Source organism: Schistocerca cancellata, chromosome 5 (genome assembly GCF_023864275.1).
Source record: "Schistocerca cancellata isolate TAMUIC-IGC-003103 chromosome 5, iqSchCanc2.1, whole genome shotgun sequence".
Classification (NCBI taxonomy): Eukaryota; Metazoa; Arthropoda; class Insecta; order Orthoptera; family Acrididae; genus Schistocerca; species Schistocerca cancellata.
Window position 1 is genome coordinate 521274783 of NC_064630.1, and position 16857 is coordinate 521291639.

Consider the following 16857-nt stretch of genomic DNA (forward strand, 5'->3'; position numbering starts at 1 on the left):
GGCCAACTTTTAGATAAGGTAATAAAGTGCTGTCACAGAACAGGTAATCTGTGTGTCATAAAATAATAGAATAATAACAGAAAGATGGGAAGACAAAACATCAGTTTTATTGGAATAGTAAGTCTGTCTAAATAATAATTATATATCAAACAGATAAAAAGAAAAGAGTAGAACCATTTTAAGAAGAGGCATGTTAATAACAGGATACTCGATGCTGCCTTTTGAATTGTCTGTATGCAAACATTTATGCTCATCAAAAGCCTCATCATTGTGTTATTTTCTATCACACATTGTATTTCTTTAATCAAATGTCTCATCATTGACAGACCTAGAAACATGGCAATAAAATATACTTAGTGCAAGTTTGCAGATGGTGAATTTGTATAAGATGTGAATAAATATATTCTTAATCAATCTCTGTGGATCCCCTTAGGGAAAATGATCCAAAAATAATCATAGTGGAATGGCAGTAAAATTAGCTACAGTGGCCTTATTTTAAAGACCTAAATTCAAAAAACTGTAGTCTTGGCCAACAAGATAATTGAATGACTTCAGTCTAGTGCAGACCAGTTCACAGAAAACTAGAAGCATGTACATCACATTTTAGCTTGACTGAGGATAGAACAGAAGCTGATTGAAATAATTGCCGAATATGTAGGCAGTTGTTATGTTTATAACCAAAGTGATGAAGTCATAGCAAGCATGAAAAAGAGATTTCGCTGTTTGTTGGTCAGTTTAATGTTTGTAGAAGTAACCAGAAGATAGAAATAATATGTACAGGTGATAAATATATGTCAGTGTGCTGTACTAGATATCAGTAACTGCAGCAGGCTACAGATCTGTAAATGACCTCCTTTTTTTACGCTGAAATGGGAAGGAGCCACTGTGGTACCAGTTCGTCCATCTTCTATGTTTCATGTGCCAGTTTCTTAAGGAGAGAATTTTTTGCTAACTTCATGACTAGGAAATTCTTAGAATATTTTCTCTTCTGATATCTGTCTATTAAAGACAGATGTTTCTGTGAAAGGTTTTCTACCTTTTGAGATGCTACTCGTATATTTGTTGATGTGTTGGTTGTCTTATCAGCAACAATGAGTGAAGGCATGCTGAAAAGTAGTGCCTCAGAATTTTTTATGTGAAAACCCTCAAAGATTTTTAAATAAAACTTATTTTATTAACATTCTACATCTTCGTTCTTCATGTCTACACATTTAATTCTCAACATAGCCATCATGGTGACGAACATGTTTCTCACAATGAAGGGCCAGTTTGTTGATTTTGTCACTGTAAAAAGTTTGACTTTGTTGATGGGGCCACAGCCTCACGCTTGCACTACTTCTTCACTAGCAAAGTGAAGTTCTCAAAGGTGTTCTTTATATTTTGGAAATAGATGAAAATTGGATGTTGCCAAGTCAGTACTATATGGAGGATGATAGGTGACAGTGAATCCAAGGCATCAAATTGATGCAGATATTGCAGTAAGGTGTGTGGTCTGGCATTGTCATGCTGAAGGAGAGGTTGCTCCATGTGTGGACAAACTCTTTGAATTTGAAACTTGACTACAGCATGCTGTTTTTCATACACCAATATAGTTATGTTACACACCATGTTATGCACTACAATTTGGAGTCCTCTAGTGGCGAGGGCTGTAAATATGTGGACATGAACAATAAAGATTTAGATTGTTAACAGCATTTATTTTATTTTAAAAGCATTAAGAATCTTCACACAAAAAATTCAAAGGCAGTACTTTTCAGCACATCATGTACAATATGTTAATTTGTTGCATTCCTTTTTTGATTTTTGTTTTGAACCCCATGTGTCATATTTTTGCTGATCTTAAGTCTTCAAAGTCATGTCATGCCGTCTACTTGCTTTTTCAATTTTGCCGTATCTTTCTCTTTTTTGTGTTTGTTAATGAAATACACAACTATGAACTTTGCAAGCTTGAGGTTTTGTAAATTGTTTTATCTTTCTATTTGCACTCTTACCACATAAATTAGCTAAGTAGATATGCTTTATCTGTCTTTAATGTAGAATACCTTTTATTTTTACCCCCTGGATATTTGTGCAATTTATACTAAAAACTTATCTTGTATTTTATTTCTTCATTTCTTTTATTTCTTATGTTGATAATTCAGTTACACTAATATTTTTAAATGCTTCATTAGAAGAACATTTTGTTTTTATATATATGTAGCTTCCAGTTATTTTATCTAGGTCTGTTTATATTACCTTCATTGTGCTATTGCAAGAGAATTCACTAAGAAACAAATTGTCATAATGTGCTATTATTTAGGTTGTCATTTACTGAATCACATGCCTATTGTATTTGTAAGTTATGATCAACAGTTTTTACATGTCTGTGTTACATATTAGGACTAACCTTCAACTGAATTCTGGCAGTGTCTAAAATATTTTCACACTTATAGACATCTGTTGTAAAACATCCTGGGATAGTGATATTTTGAACATTTCAGATGTCCCAACAGAATTTAAAATAACGCTTTCTTAAGTATAATTTAACTTCTGCAGTACTTTTTTTCACCAGTGACTTAATGAAATAGTTAATTGAGGTAATATCACAACTTTGGGAATGAGCCCATGCCCTTCATGAAACTTTAAAATATGCCAACTATCATGTAGCACTATCAAACATTTTTATTTATTGTGAATGGAGTTTTTAACATTTGTCATTTTCAAGAAACAGAAAGCGTACCATGTATAGGGTGTACAGGGTCATTCAGTTAAGTTCTTCACGTCAGATATTTCCTGAACCATTTAAGGTATCATAATTCTGTTTCCATGCAAATGAACTGTAAAGAAGTCCTCACTAAATGATGTATAGTCTCTTTTCATACCTACAATAATTACAGAGATATCAATATCTAATTTGCTTGTCCAAATAAAACTTAAGTTATCTCACCTACTAGCATCACAGTTCTAAAATAGATGAATCCAATGGCAAAATCCTGTCTCTAGTTTCAGACAAATTACAATATATAGAACTTGTGATTTATCCATTTTAAACATGAAACTGACTGTTCTCTTGTGCTGAAGTTTGTGTTACTACATGGAAGTGTCATATCAGGCTGATTGGGTACTCAAGCTCAGTGCAGCAGGGAGAGTCTACTTACAACAGCATAACTGGAGACAAGTTTAGTTTAAAAATGATACTAATTACACTTCACTACACATTGTTGGAGCTACACACCAACCGGAAAGAAAAAGACGAGACATCTTAGGATGATTTATCAGTTAACAGTAGTAACAGTTCTACTCTTGTTTTTTTCCACAGCTTTGAAAACAAAGTGCACACAAAAAATTGAATGGAATTGTGAAGCAGTAAATTGAGGTATAATATTGTTAAATAAAGAATATCAAGGAAAACACTTACATTGCAAAATTACTTTAGCATCAGCAACAAAAAGGGATCACAAAATAATATAGCCATATACACTTACTTAAAATTCCATTTATGTCATCAGATGGTCAAAATGCCCACTACCTGCTGCAGTACACATTTTCAGCCATTTGCAGCCACCAGTGCAAGGACTTCTGGATAGACTGAAGAAGTATCTATGATATCATTGCACTTGCTGCAATAATGTGATCTTTTAAATCTTTACGTTCATTGAAACTCATGCATGGACTTCATCTTCGAGTTTACCCCAGAGAAAAAGCTCAGTGGCATCAATAATGCCTTCAAATCGTCTAGTGATGGAAAACCAATGAGCCGTGTGTCCATCATGATGGTACCACATGCATGTACATATTTCAATAGTAATTCCTCTAATAGATCGTGTAGCACTTTGGTAAGAAATTATGTGTATTTTTTATGTATGAAGCTTACTTCATTGAAGTAAAGAGCAATCACATCATCTCCAATAACCCCACATGAAACATTCACACTCCAGTGCCTCCAGTGACCAACATGTCACAGCCAATGCTTATTCTCAGCAACCCAATAACACATGTTTCAAACAGTCAGTACATTCATCGGTTAAGGGAATCCTTTGAAGTGTGAACATATTGTCCTGATGTCACATCAGAACTGAGCAACAGAATTCCATGTGTCTTCAGCAACACCAGTGATTAATCTGCTGTTGAAGTGACACATGATATACTATGGATCCATTCTTATTCTTGAGCTACTCCTATTTTCCATGGAGCTGAAAAGGTGGATTATGAGAAACAGCTGCCAGATCATCTATTTCATTTGCTCTACTCATTGCTGGCTTCCTCCTTACCATGTGTACAGTATTCTAGTGCCCTTCCAATACCATTTTTAACACATTGACTGAATTTTCATTCTTGTCAAATACTGTCCATTAGGATACCTTAAAGCATACAGCTCAGCTGCTGTCTTTGCATTCGTTCTGCATTCTCCCTGGAGAGGTATCATATCTAATTTCAGGTGTGTGAGACATAATTTTTTTTCAAATTAACCAGCACTTGACTCTTGTGAATGAAAGCTATATTTCCTGCATGTCCCTTTTTTACTGGTGTCATGGTGCTGCAGCAATCTCTTTCCTTCTTATCAGGTAGTAAGCATTTACTTATTTGGATAGGAAATCACAGACTTCCATGTAGGACAGAAATCGATTTCATGTTAAAAACAGGTAAATGTTAAGTTCTAAATGTTGTAATTCCCTTTGAAGAGTGAAATACTGTTTAATTTGTCTCTATTAGAATTACAATTCTAGCAGCAGGAATTACTATAGTTTCGTTTGAAAAAGGTGATGCTGATATTCCTGTACTTAAAAGGCTATACATCAGCTAGTCGAGACTTCCTCATAATTACAATTCCCAAAATACTACAGTTGAACAGCTTAGCTGAATCACCCTATAGATAGAAGTCCATAAATTGAAACATGTAATTATGAAGGTCTTTCTATTACCGTTATTATGCTTTCAATTGCATGAAAATGACAAATTCTTAAAACTGCAATTGCAGTGAATAAACAGTTTCGACAGCCATCGGCAGTGATTACCATGTTCAACAATCACCATACAGGACTTCCTGTTATTTCTACGTGCTGTGTTGTTTAACCCTCAGCTACATGTGCGATTTTTTTTACCTCCACTACATGCGCGTGGACTGAGTGTGTGCATTGTGTTTTATACCATTTTCATGAACAATTCTGACATTACAGTTGGTAAATATAATATATTCAAGACTGGATAACATAAATAAAACAATGAATTTGTAAACACAATGTATTTCAGCATCAGTAGTGTACATAAAATATTTTAACTCATAATTTACCCGTAAACCATTAAGAACCTTTATTGTACTCGCTGAAATTTATGTTCATTCTGTTTTTTCACTGTTTTTCTAAATGAATATTAACCAACACTTATCTTAAGTAAATTAGTTCAGAAACTTTTTCAGAAAACTATAGTTCACAGCCTCACTGTCAATTCGAGTAAATCACTTGTGATGGTTGTTATTTTCACTGCACTCACTGCATAGATATGCACTGACATGTTCCAAGGATACAAATTTATTGCACACATTGCAGGAAAATCTCATCGGTCTGTTTTTTTTTTCTTCCTATCACGGAAGTTGCATCTTCCTCGAGCTGTTGTTTGTGGAGGTCTAGGAAGAGCTTCAGCTGTTGGTAATCCCAAAATTTCCTTGATACTATTCTTGATGTTCACCGTACTTAGATGATTGACCTTCATTGTCATATAATCATGCAACAGTTCTTTGGCAAGAACTTTTAGATAGTCTTTTCTGGGAATTGTTGAATCCTAATTGCTGTTGTAAATTATGTATCCATTGATCCCAGCAATATTTAGAAGAGAGGAAAAAATTATAAATGCCCATATTCTGGTAATTCTTGTCACAGAGTATGTACATTTCATCTCATCAACTTTATCCACACCAGATTTAGTCTCGTTGTAAAATGTTATTATTTCCGGCTTGCACTTTTCCGAATCACTGTCAATACTGTCATCATCATGTAAAGTAGACAGTACCAGAACAACCTTGTCTTTCTTAGGTTTATATGAAACCAGTGTCATATTCTTCCTAAATGCAAAAATTCTGGATTCCACAGGACAATATTTTGCTACTGTCATAAATGGAGGAATTTCACGTTTATTTTTTCGAATTGTTCCAACCATTGTCAGCTTGTCATTTTCCAAGTCAGCCGCAAGAGGAATTGATGTGAACCAATTATCACATGTTACATTTCTGCCAGATTTGGATATGCATTTCTCCATTCTTTTGACAATAGCATGAGGTGTGTTATCACAGAGATAAGGCCCATCCACTTGATTTCCACAGATTATTTCTAAATGGCTGGTATAGAACATCCTTGCATCTGTAAGTGCAAACATTTTTATAACATGTTTTGCCAGTTTTGATGGAATGTATTGTATAAATCCACATCTGCCCTTGAATGCATCCAGCATTTCATCTACTGTAACTAGTTCTGATAAACTATAATGTTTCTTGCAGTTTTCATTGAACTGATCTATCAAGAATCGGACAGCAGCTAATTTATCTGTTTCCTTCCGATGAGCTCTGTTTCTAACATCATCAAATCTCAGACATGTCAGCAAGAAACGAAAATGGTTTATGCCCATTAAAAGCCTGAAGTACTCCACTCCAGTACCACCTGCAGCCCAGAGATCTAGTAAATTTGTGTGTGATATTCGTAGTACACCCGCTGTTGTGTACATAGTTCCGCATAGTCAGCGCGTACAGAACTTTCCCACTAGAGTGTGCCCTGCTAAGCACAACAGCACAGGCGCAGCGCTCATCCGTCTCCGCAGTACGAGATGGCGCTGTCATAGAGACGGACCAAATTCTGCTTCCGCCAATCCACGTATTAATATGTAACGCAGCAAATGAGATTGCTGCTAACGTAGAACCTTTTCTCCTCGCGGATCACACTCGCACAGTGATACCTGAAAGCTTGAGGTATTATAAAGAGTGTAGAGACCTCTGATTAGTCAGTCTGCATTTGTCTACATCAGTCCGCATTAGTCTGCATTAGTCTGTAGTCAAGTTTCAGTCTGCGCCTAATAAGATTATCATATTCCTGTACATAGCCATGAAGATAAATGAATAGACACTTTGTCAAGTATCAGAGATATGTGAGAATAAGATTAACATACCAAGATCATAGGAACTTCAGATTGTCAATTGTAAACAGCATCCAGAATCAAGTTAAGTAATTTCTATGATTTTTATTATTTTAATAAATGTATGTGAAAATTAGTCAAGTTCTGTTTAAAGTTGGTCACCGTCAGTCTGCTACTCTAAGCTTGCAAGTGGCATTTCTATCGTCTGACCTAGCGGCAGAAGATAAACACGCCACGATAAGACCACGAGACATATAGCTGACACTCGCCTACTTCGTTAGAGCGACAAGTCAAATAATCTGATGGTGTGTGTACCGAAGGTCTTGCAGTACGCACACCACACCCGCTAAGAAAAGGAGTCCTAAACAAGCTTTGATTTCTGTAATGTTAGTGTCTGCAGCATCTCTTTCTCTGGAATATTTAGAATGGATGGTAGCAATGTAAATATTAGTGCAGCAAACAATTTCTCCTAAAAATATCATCTGTGAAGAAAAGTTGTAAACAATCAATTGGACGCTTGGCATTTTTTGCTTCGCCTATGACTCCCGGTAAATGCTTGACAATATTATGTTGAGGTCTTCTTACTCTTCTGTTTTGGATTAGAGGTCGGTGGCTCCATTGCATACCGTCTTTCCCAAAATACAAGTCAAATTTTTCGATAGAATCACTTTCGTCCAGCGACTGTTCACTATCTGAATAGTAATCACTTTCGAATATTGACTCCAGATCACTACATTCTTCATTAACAAGCTCTTTGTCCAACCACTGCAAAACCTGATCATCATCCACCGTTCTTCTGGGGGGGGGGGGGGGGGGGAAGTGTATAACTTACCTCACTAATCGGTGTTGGTCAATGAAAAGGCTCATAATTGTGTGACACTTTGGATAATAAATAAAAAAAGTTTCTAAATGTAACTTTCTATGTTTTGTAATATTATAAAGGAAGAAACTTCCTTACCTGCAATACATCGTAAAAGAACTGATGATAGAACCGCGCCACACGAATGCACACACGCAGACTGACACTCTGGACCTCACGAGACTGCTGCTTCTGGCAATAATGACTAACTTCAATTGTTGCCAATAATTCATTACGGAAGGAGGGGAAGGTAGAAAAAGCTGCTAATGCAAATCTTGAATTTATAAGTGATTGTTGATGGAAAGATAAAACTGTGGACTCACAGTCCGCGGTGCGTGTAATGGAGGGTCCATGTTGTATCAATGGCTATTTCTTGTTTTATTTAAATGATCGCTACATGTTCTCAAGGATATGCTTACATAAAGTGATAAAATCTACATATTACACTGTTTGGGCCTGAAATTGAGAACTAACCACAAGTTTTAAGTTTTTAGAAATAAGGTTAGATCCACTGAAGATTACATGTAAGTGTTGATACAGGTATAGGTGAAGGGAATGGGGGGGGGGGGGGATGGAGGGAAAGTATTGTGTTTTGCAGATATTGTAGAGTTTGTGTAGCAGAAGACAGCAGCAAAATGCAGGAAGACCTGCAGAGCATTAACTTTGGGTACAGGGGCTGGCACTTGATCTTGAACATAACTAAGTGTAACACACTGCGAATAAATAGGCAGTGAGATCAGTTAATGTCTGATTACACATTTTCAATCAGTCACTATAAGTAGGAACAATTGTAAAATGTCTAAGAGTAGCTGCCTGGAATGACTTAAAAGTGCAATGAACACATAAACTAGCACTAGGAAAACCAAAAATGAGGCTGATAGTCACTGAAACATAATTCATCCACAAAATACTTGTTCCACTGATTACTGAGTACTGATTATCAGTCTGGGATCCTCAACAGGTAATATTAATAGAAGAGATAGAGAAGATCCAATACTGAGCAACATGTCAAACTCCAGTTGCAAGCATGATAAGAGAGAGGTGCACTATTTACTGCTGAAATTCTGAGACCATAAAATTCAAGACTAGTCAGGCAGTATATTATGAGGTCATCCAGAAAGTAAGTTCTGATGACTAATAAAGAAAACAAAACCATCAATAAGTACAAAACATTCATTGCAATATTTGCATCGATTCACTGTCTATTTCTCAACTGAGTCATCACCATTTCTGGGGCATTTATCACAATGGTGCACCATCAGTTGCTTGCCCATGTCATAGGAGTCTACCATCAAAATCCAGAGCCACAAAGTCACTTTAGTCCGCACCTCTGCACTGTTGTGGAAACATTTTCTTCCTCAGATTTTTCAACGTTTCACAATACTGCTCACGATTTATGGTCACCCATCATGGTAAAAACACACCAGATGACACCCATTGATCCCAGAAGACAGTGCACATGATTTTTTTGACAGAGACTGTCCACTTGAATTTGGTCTTCATGGTTGAGCCACTATGTCACCAAAGCATGGATTGTTGCTTTGTTTCTGGTGAGGCATGTGACACCCATTTTTCATTCCCACTGACAACATAGTTGAGAAACTTGTCACCTTTCTTTGTGTACCCCTGTAGTAATGTTAATGTTGCAGCCAGATGTTTGGTTTTGTGTTCATCTGTCAGTTGCCTTGGCACCCATCGTGCACACACTTGATGAAAACCAAGTCACTGGGAGACAATTTTGTGCAACAGCAAGTGAGACATCCGGATGAACTGATGAGAAGGAAAGAGTTCCGAAATAATGAAGTGCTGGTTATGCAAAATTGCTCTCCACACTTTTTCCATCAGTTCTGGTGTCACCAAAGATGTTCAGCTACTGTGGTCTTTGTTGTGAATGTTGGTTCGTCCTGCAACGGATGTCTGCACCATCATCTGACCATACTGTCACTCATAATGTTGTGTTCTTATATGTGGCACAATTGGAGATGGATCACCACTGGAGATTGCTTCTGATCATGCAAAAATTGGATAACAGTGTGGTCCTCACAGTTGGCGGTAGACAGTATTAGAGCACCCATTTCATCCTAGCACTTTGCAGCATCCACTGCCATCACAAGACTTAAACCATGCTGCATTATTCCCACATACCTCCTCTTTACGACTGTCTGACTACTCATGGCATCTCTGGATGCAATCAGAACTTACTTTCTGGATGTATCTCATACTTCCTCCCTCATACATCTCACAAAATGAGCATGACAAGGAAATGAGAGAAATTAGAGCTTGTATGGAGGCTTACTGGTAGTTGTTCTTACCACACAACATTGACCATGAAAAGGGTGACAGGGGAAATGATATCAGAAGTACTCTCTGCCATACATTATATGGTAACTTGCAGAATGTAAATGTGAATCTAAATGTAGGTAAATTAAGTTTCAACTCTAATTATAGCGTGATTCATTTCTTTCCAAATGAACTGAAATTTCAGCAAAACACAACAAAGAGTGTTACCGTATTTACTCGATTCTAAGCCACACTCGAATCTAAGCCACACCTGAAAAATGAGACTTGAAATAAAGGGAAAAAAAAAATTCCCGAATCTAAGCCGCACGTGAAATTTGCGACTCGAAATTCAAGGGGAGAGAAAACTTTTAGGCCGCACCTCCAAATCGAAACAAAGTTGGTCCATTGTAATACGAGACACAATTTAGGTCGAATGAATGATGATACAGCCACAGTAGTTTGGTTCGAGTCGTAAGCTTAGCAGTTAAGCTTTACCAGGTAGCCATTGCTATGCGTCAGGCGCTCTGTCCGTATTTATACGGGTACCCTTCCTTTTTCACGTGCTTCGTCTGGTTTGAATCGATTGCTTATTTTGCTTTGATCTGATAAGTGCTGTTTTCTTTGTTATAGGTGTTTACGTCACTCTAAGCTGAAAATGCATTACTGTACTGTGTCATGCATTGTTTGTTGCACTCTGGTAGTTCGTGTTTACTGCCTATCACCGCTCGCGGCATGGCTTGCTTTTGTGCGCAGTACCACCGCTTACAATAAAAAAAAAAGAGAGGAATCGTCTCATTAGCGAAACAATGGCAAGAGACTGCTATTTGTTGTTACTTACACTGCTGCTTTCTTTGATAATTATCAACAAGAACAAAATAATAGGCTGCGTATGATAGAACATGTTCTGAACGAGAGTTACGCGAAAATTTTTCTCCGTTTGAAAATCTTTGCGGCTGCTTCTTTAGAACATCAAATTCTGCACAGAAATTAGGTCATCTTAGATTTAAAAATCTAGTCAATTGCCGTGCTTCATTTCTGACTGTCTCACTATTAGGCATAAGAATAATACGAATATAAACATGATACGATATGTATATTCTTCCACGTTTGCTGTTGTGTCACTCTAATTTCGTAGTTTATTAGGCAGACAGGATTTAAATGAGATAGCAGCAAACACGAAAGAATACATGGCAAAATGTTTATATTCGTATTATTCTTATGGTGAAGAGAATAATGCATGTGATTCACATTTCATCAGGTTCCTATTAGCAAAGATCTCTTCTCACAGGTAGGAAAAAATTCAGAACGTAGAGTTGGCCATATTGACAAACATCCCAAACAGTCTTGCCAGTCGGATTTTCGTAGTACGTTGAAATTCTGCTACATTCGAAGATGAACAGTACGGAATTTGTATTTACTTCATTGGATAATATATGAAAATGCAATGGTTGAAACTCGGGGCGGAGAAAAAAAGCTCGTCTTCCACCTTTTTTTTTTTAAATTTATTTACTGACGCAGAGGTTTTGGCGTCAGTATTTATCTTTGTGCCTACAAAGCATGCCTGTGTAGCGCTACATATATTCGACGGCAGAACTTAGTTGTGGCGGCATCTACCAACATTTTTCAGAACTTCCACTTGCTTTGCACTCGATTCTAAGCCACAGGTGGTTTTTTGGATTACAAAAACCGGTAAAAAAGTGCAGCTTAGATTCGAGTAAATACGATATGTACTAGGTAAATAACTCAGAGCTGAACTTGAGAAAATAATAGAACATTGTTTGGCAAATGCCCAATATCCAATTTTTTAATTTTGAATTGTAACTCACATATTATGAAACCTTTGCACTTTGTCTGAGTGCAGATTCCAGCAATGGAATTATTACAATCTTATATTTCATGCAAGCACATTCATTAAAAAAAAACTTATGGAACAACATTCTCTATCTATTCTACAGCTATAACTAATGTATCCGTTGCCAAGAAAGATGCAAATAGCGCAATGTATTGTGTGGACTCTCGAACATCTTTTACTCAACACTTTAATCAATGGTTAACACTTTAATCAATGGTTAACGACCTATTACACATTTCTTAGGAGTAAAATATGCACCAGTATTCACCATGGAAACCCTTTTTGCAATAAAAGCAGTGAAGTATATAGTTATAGAAGTTTTGCCAATCATAAATGAATCATCCATTCTGACAGGCAACAAAAATAATTTAAAAAGAAAAGAGTATTAATTTCTGGTCAGTGGGTCCTTCTATTCCACAGATGATTTTATGGTCGAAAAATATTACAGCATATATCATACATTAATTAAATATTAATTGTAGTGTAAATATACTTGTAAGGAATACATTTACCTATAACACATTGATAATGTATTACTTCAGGACATTATTCACACATTTCACTTTTTTATGAGATGTCTTATGCACGATCAGTACAATTTACAAACTTCCCACTGCACAACATAGGAAAAGGCAAACTTAAGGTATATACTGGGCAACAAAATTATAGGTTCACTTTTTTTGAACCCTGTCATTTTGTCCCACTGCAATACAGATATTAAAAATATGGCATGAATATGGGTGCTTCTGACCTTCCTCTGTAATGGTGCAGAAGTGTAATGCCCTTTGATGTCACCCTCAGGCTCAGCGATAAGTTAGAAAGTAAGGTGTTGACATGCAGAAAAAGACTATACATCAGTAGTCCATGTGAGGTGCAAGATGGATCAATGATGTCACATTAGCCACAGTGGATGTGCCACACTATAAGGTCATCACAACTCCCCTTACCCACATCTCACACCATCTCTTTGACACCACTGCTTAGGAGGTCAGAATTACAATGCTCAGCACTGAAATTGGATGGTTTGTTATGATGGTCAATGGAAACATTTTGGACTCACTATTGCTCATAATCGACATGAAAATGTCTCAGGAGATGTAATAAAGGAAGTGAATGAAACTACACCTTCCCTTGTGTTGTCAATTTTCACACATTTCACAGTTGAAAACGACAGTCTGCAATGCAGTGTGCAGCAGGATGACATTCGTGACAACCTTTCACACTACTGACATCCCGCAGGTGATTCGACCCATCTTTAAGAGCATATTGACCGATTGACTGTGATCATACTCCTTTGGAGTGTAGCATGACTGCAGTTTCCATTGTGGTGTGCAGGGTGTAATCATGAGGGACTGATCAAAACTATTCCATGAAATGTGAACATGATCTGAAGCAGGAAAGGGTGTTCATGCATTTTCGTCCCTCTTTTTTGCCATGTTCTGCGGCATGTGCATAGAGAAAGTGAAATTGATACATGCATGAATAAAGCACTGAGGGAATACTTTAGGCACCTCTGAGCCAAATTTTGAACTTCTGTATTGCAAATGCAGAAAATAGTTATGTTTCATATAAGTGACCCTTTAATTTTGGTGTGCATTGTAGAAGGGAAAATAGTGTTTCTTACAGAAGTTTAAAAATCAGACAAGAGATGCAAATGTATGTTGACAGTTAATAATTAAATTAGAATAATATTTTTTATATAATTAATAAAAACAAAAATACATAAATTATTCAATTTTGTTGTAATCATTCTGTGTGTGTGTGTGTGTGTGTGTGTGTGTGTGTGTGTGTGTGTGTGCGTGCGTGTCGTGCTATTATTTTTTTTCTGAATTTTCTATATAGGCATGAAGAAACGAACTGTTTTTAGTTTAAGGCATGATCCTTACTTGGCTTCAATGATTGTGTTTCTTATCTTTCATTTAGTAGAATGCAAATTAGAAACTGATTATCAACATAAATATGTTGAGATGATGATACTGAGAACCCAGACTCTAAAATTATTAAACTCAAACCTTGTGACCATTTGATCCACTCAAAATAATTTGGTATACCTCCTACAGATCTTTTATTATAGTTTTCTTCTTTTATGTCTTTAATCATCATATACAATAATTGTGGATTACCATTTTTTTAAAAAAAAGTTTATTCTTTACCCTAACATTAACAGGGACTGTCTCTTACTAGAGACACTTTACCATTTCTGAAATTCCAAAACCTCAGCAGGAAAGCTCTTTTAAATTTCGAACTCCAGCCTTCAAACAACCTGTCTTTAAGAGGGCATTGTTTACTGAGCAATATTATAATAAATTTGGAAAATGAACAAAAGTTCAGAAGCACACCCTCTAAATCTTCAGCAAACAGAATCTATTTATATTCAAATAAAGTAAAGTATGTTAAGGTTAAAAGGAAATATTGCCATAATATTAGAATGTATGAATGGTATGCTGCGCTTCAGATGTAATGTGTACCAAAAAATTCTTTTTTAGCAGCAACTGATGTTCTGTTAGTTCTTGATAATGAACCTGTTTTTAACGAGAAAAAATTTAATTTAATTTAAGTGGGACGAAAGATCTTACTTTACTAAAATGTCCAGTTCATCTGTTCTGAGAAACACATGAACACTTGTCTTCCTTTTAACTTTATAACTCTTCAGATAGTTGATGATCGAGCCTACCAATTTCTTCATGACTTATTTTGCTATAAGACAACAATTATTTCTTGTCATCTGTCATACTTACTGCACCATATGTTGAAACTAGCATAATGTTGAGTGAATGGTCATCCACAATTGGTTATGAAAAAGCTAATCATTTGCCTTCAACTTATCAGTCACTCAGTTGAATTTTTATTGGTCATATCTCCTACTGTTTTGTTGAGTAGTGATATTTTAATTTTATTGCAAATCACTGCTTTTTAAATTCTCATTAGCAGATGAACACTCCGTATACCTGTGAATTCACTCTAAATCAATCGGTGATAACATTACTGACAGACCATCTGAGTAACTAAATATAAGAATTCAGCTTTTAAGCTGTTTCTTTTTGACTTGGAAATTGTATTTTGTGATAAATGTCACCAACATGTGTCCATTTTTTCCTCTCTCTTAAAGAATACTTAATTCTGCTTATAAGGCCACAGAGTTACAGATGAAAGTACAAAGTTCATTTTGTATGTTCCTGTAATTCATCTTTATAAGCTTTTTGCAAGCATGCAGGCCAGTATGTTCTGTTTTAACATGTTACAAAATGAAACAGAAAATAATTAAGAAAGTTAATGCAAAGCACTAATCTGTTACTCTAGAACTAGTTCATTGCTCCATCAGGCCTGGTGGTTGGTGAAGCACGTGGTTGGAAATTGAGAGGTCATGGCATTGAGTCCTTGTTGGGCCACAGATTTTTCAGTTTGTTTTTTAACCTAGCCTTTAACCTAGCCTTCACCTTTCAATGATATGAGAAGTCACCAAAAATGACATATTGTCTGCATCCCACATTAAACTGTAGGTCTCTTTTCTCATGTTGGATAACTGTACTAGGAGATGCTGAAACTGTGTCCAGTTGAAAGAACTCACCCCAGGCCATTATGCCACATGAAATTATTATTATAATTTATTACTAGTGGTAAACATCAGCTGAAAACATAATAAAATACATTTCACCAATAATGTGTAGTTACAGTTGCATGAAGTTTATCATACAATGATAAATACCAGCCACCATCTTCAGCATTAGCTGCTTTTGATTTACAGTGGCTAATGACTTTAGTGTTCAACTTTACATGTTGGAAGTTTACCATCCTGTTTTGGTGATGGTTATTCACCCAAACAGTAGTGCATTGTTCTTTCCATACTCCACTAGTATATCTTTCTGTATGCCCATTTTACTAACATTCACATGAAAATGTAAACTTCTTTTCTCTTACTCATTTATTTGTCTTCAATCCATGACCAACATCAACACTATTACAGCATACTGGTTTTGATAATTTTGTTCTTACCACAGTTAGTTTTTAACCTTACTCTCACACTCGCTCTGTTGAGTTTTTCAATTATTTGTTGAACTTCTTTTGCACTCAAAGCAAACAAAATAATATCATCTACAAACTGATGACATTTCCACTAATGTGTATTTCTACTTCATCTCAGTTCATTGATTTAAAAAACCACTTGCCAGGTCACAGGAAATAGTAAAATTGAAGTACAGTCAGTTTGTCAAACTGCTTTGTCACTCCTTAATATCTTCTCTCTTAATACAGACTCCTTGAGTTGTTGATTAATACAATTTTATTTGTAAGTTATATTTGAGCCCTTTTTTCTCTATTAACACTGGATTTATTTTGTTGTATTAGTGACAAGATTTTTGTAAGTTTATAGATCTTAGTTAAAGTGGGAATTGGCAGACAGTCCCCTATACTGTATCCACTTCCTAAATTTTTTGCTTTTCTTCCATGTTTAAAGCCCAACACAGTTATAGACAGTTTGCCTGAAATATTGTTAAATAATTTATAGTAATGACAAAGGACTATTTTGGGAATAGTTCCATATATTTTCTCTGTTTCTTTATTGTGAATGTTAAGTACTGTTGCAGTGTTCCTGATAATGGGTATCAACTCCTTACACATATACTCTTTGAGTAATTCAGCTAGTTGCACATTCATTGCATGAACAATACATAGCTTTATAAAAATTTGAAAAAGTAGAAAGTATTTGTAGAGATTTTAGTGGCATGTGTCTTAGATGTGCTGACTAGGAATTATAGTCATGTCTAAATTA

At 35.9% G+C, this 16857-nt stretch overlaps 1 protein-coding gene across 1 annotated transcript in view; it reads left to right on the forward strand.

Annotated features, from left to right (window-relative positions):
- LOC126188641 (tyrosine-protein kinase-like otk) overlaps positions 1 to 16857 on the forward strand; it is a 113435-nt gene that overhangs the window by 55530 nt on the left and 41048 nt on the right. The gene's annotated exons all lie outside the window — the stretch shown is intronic.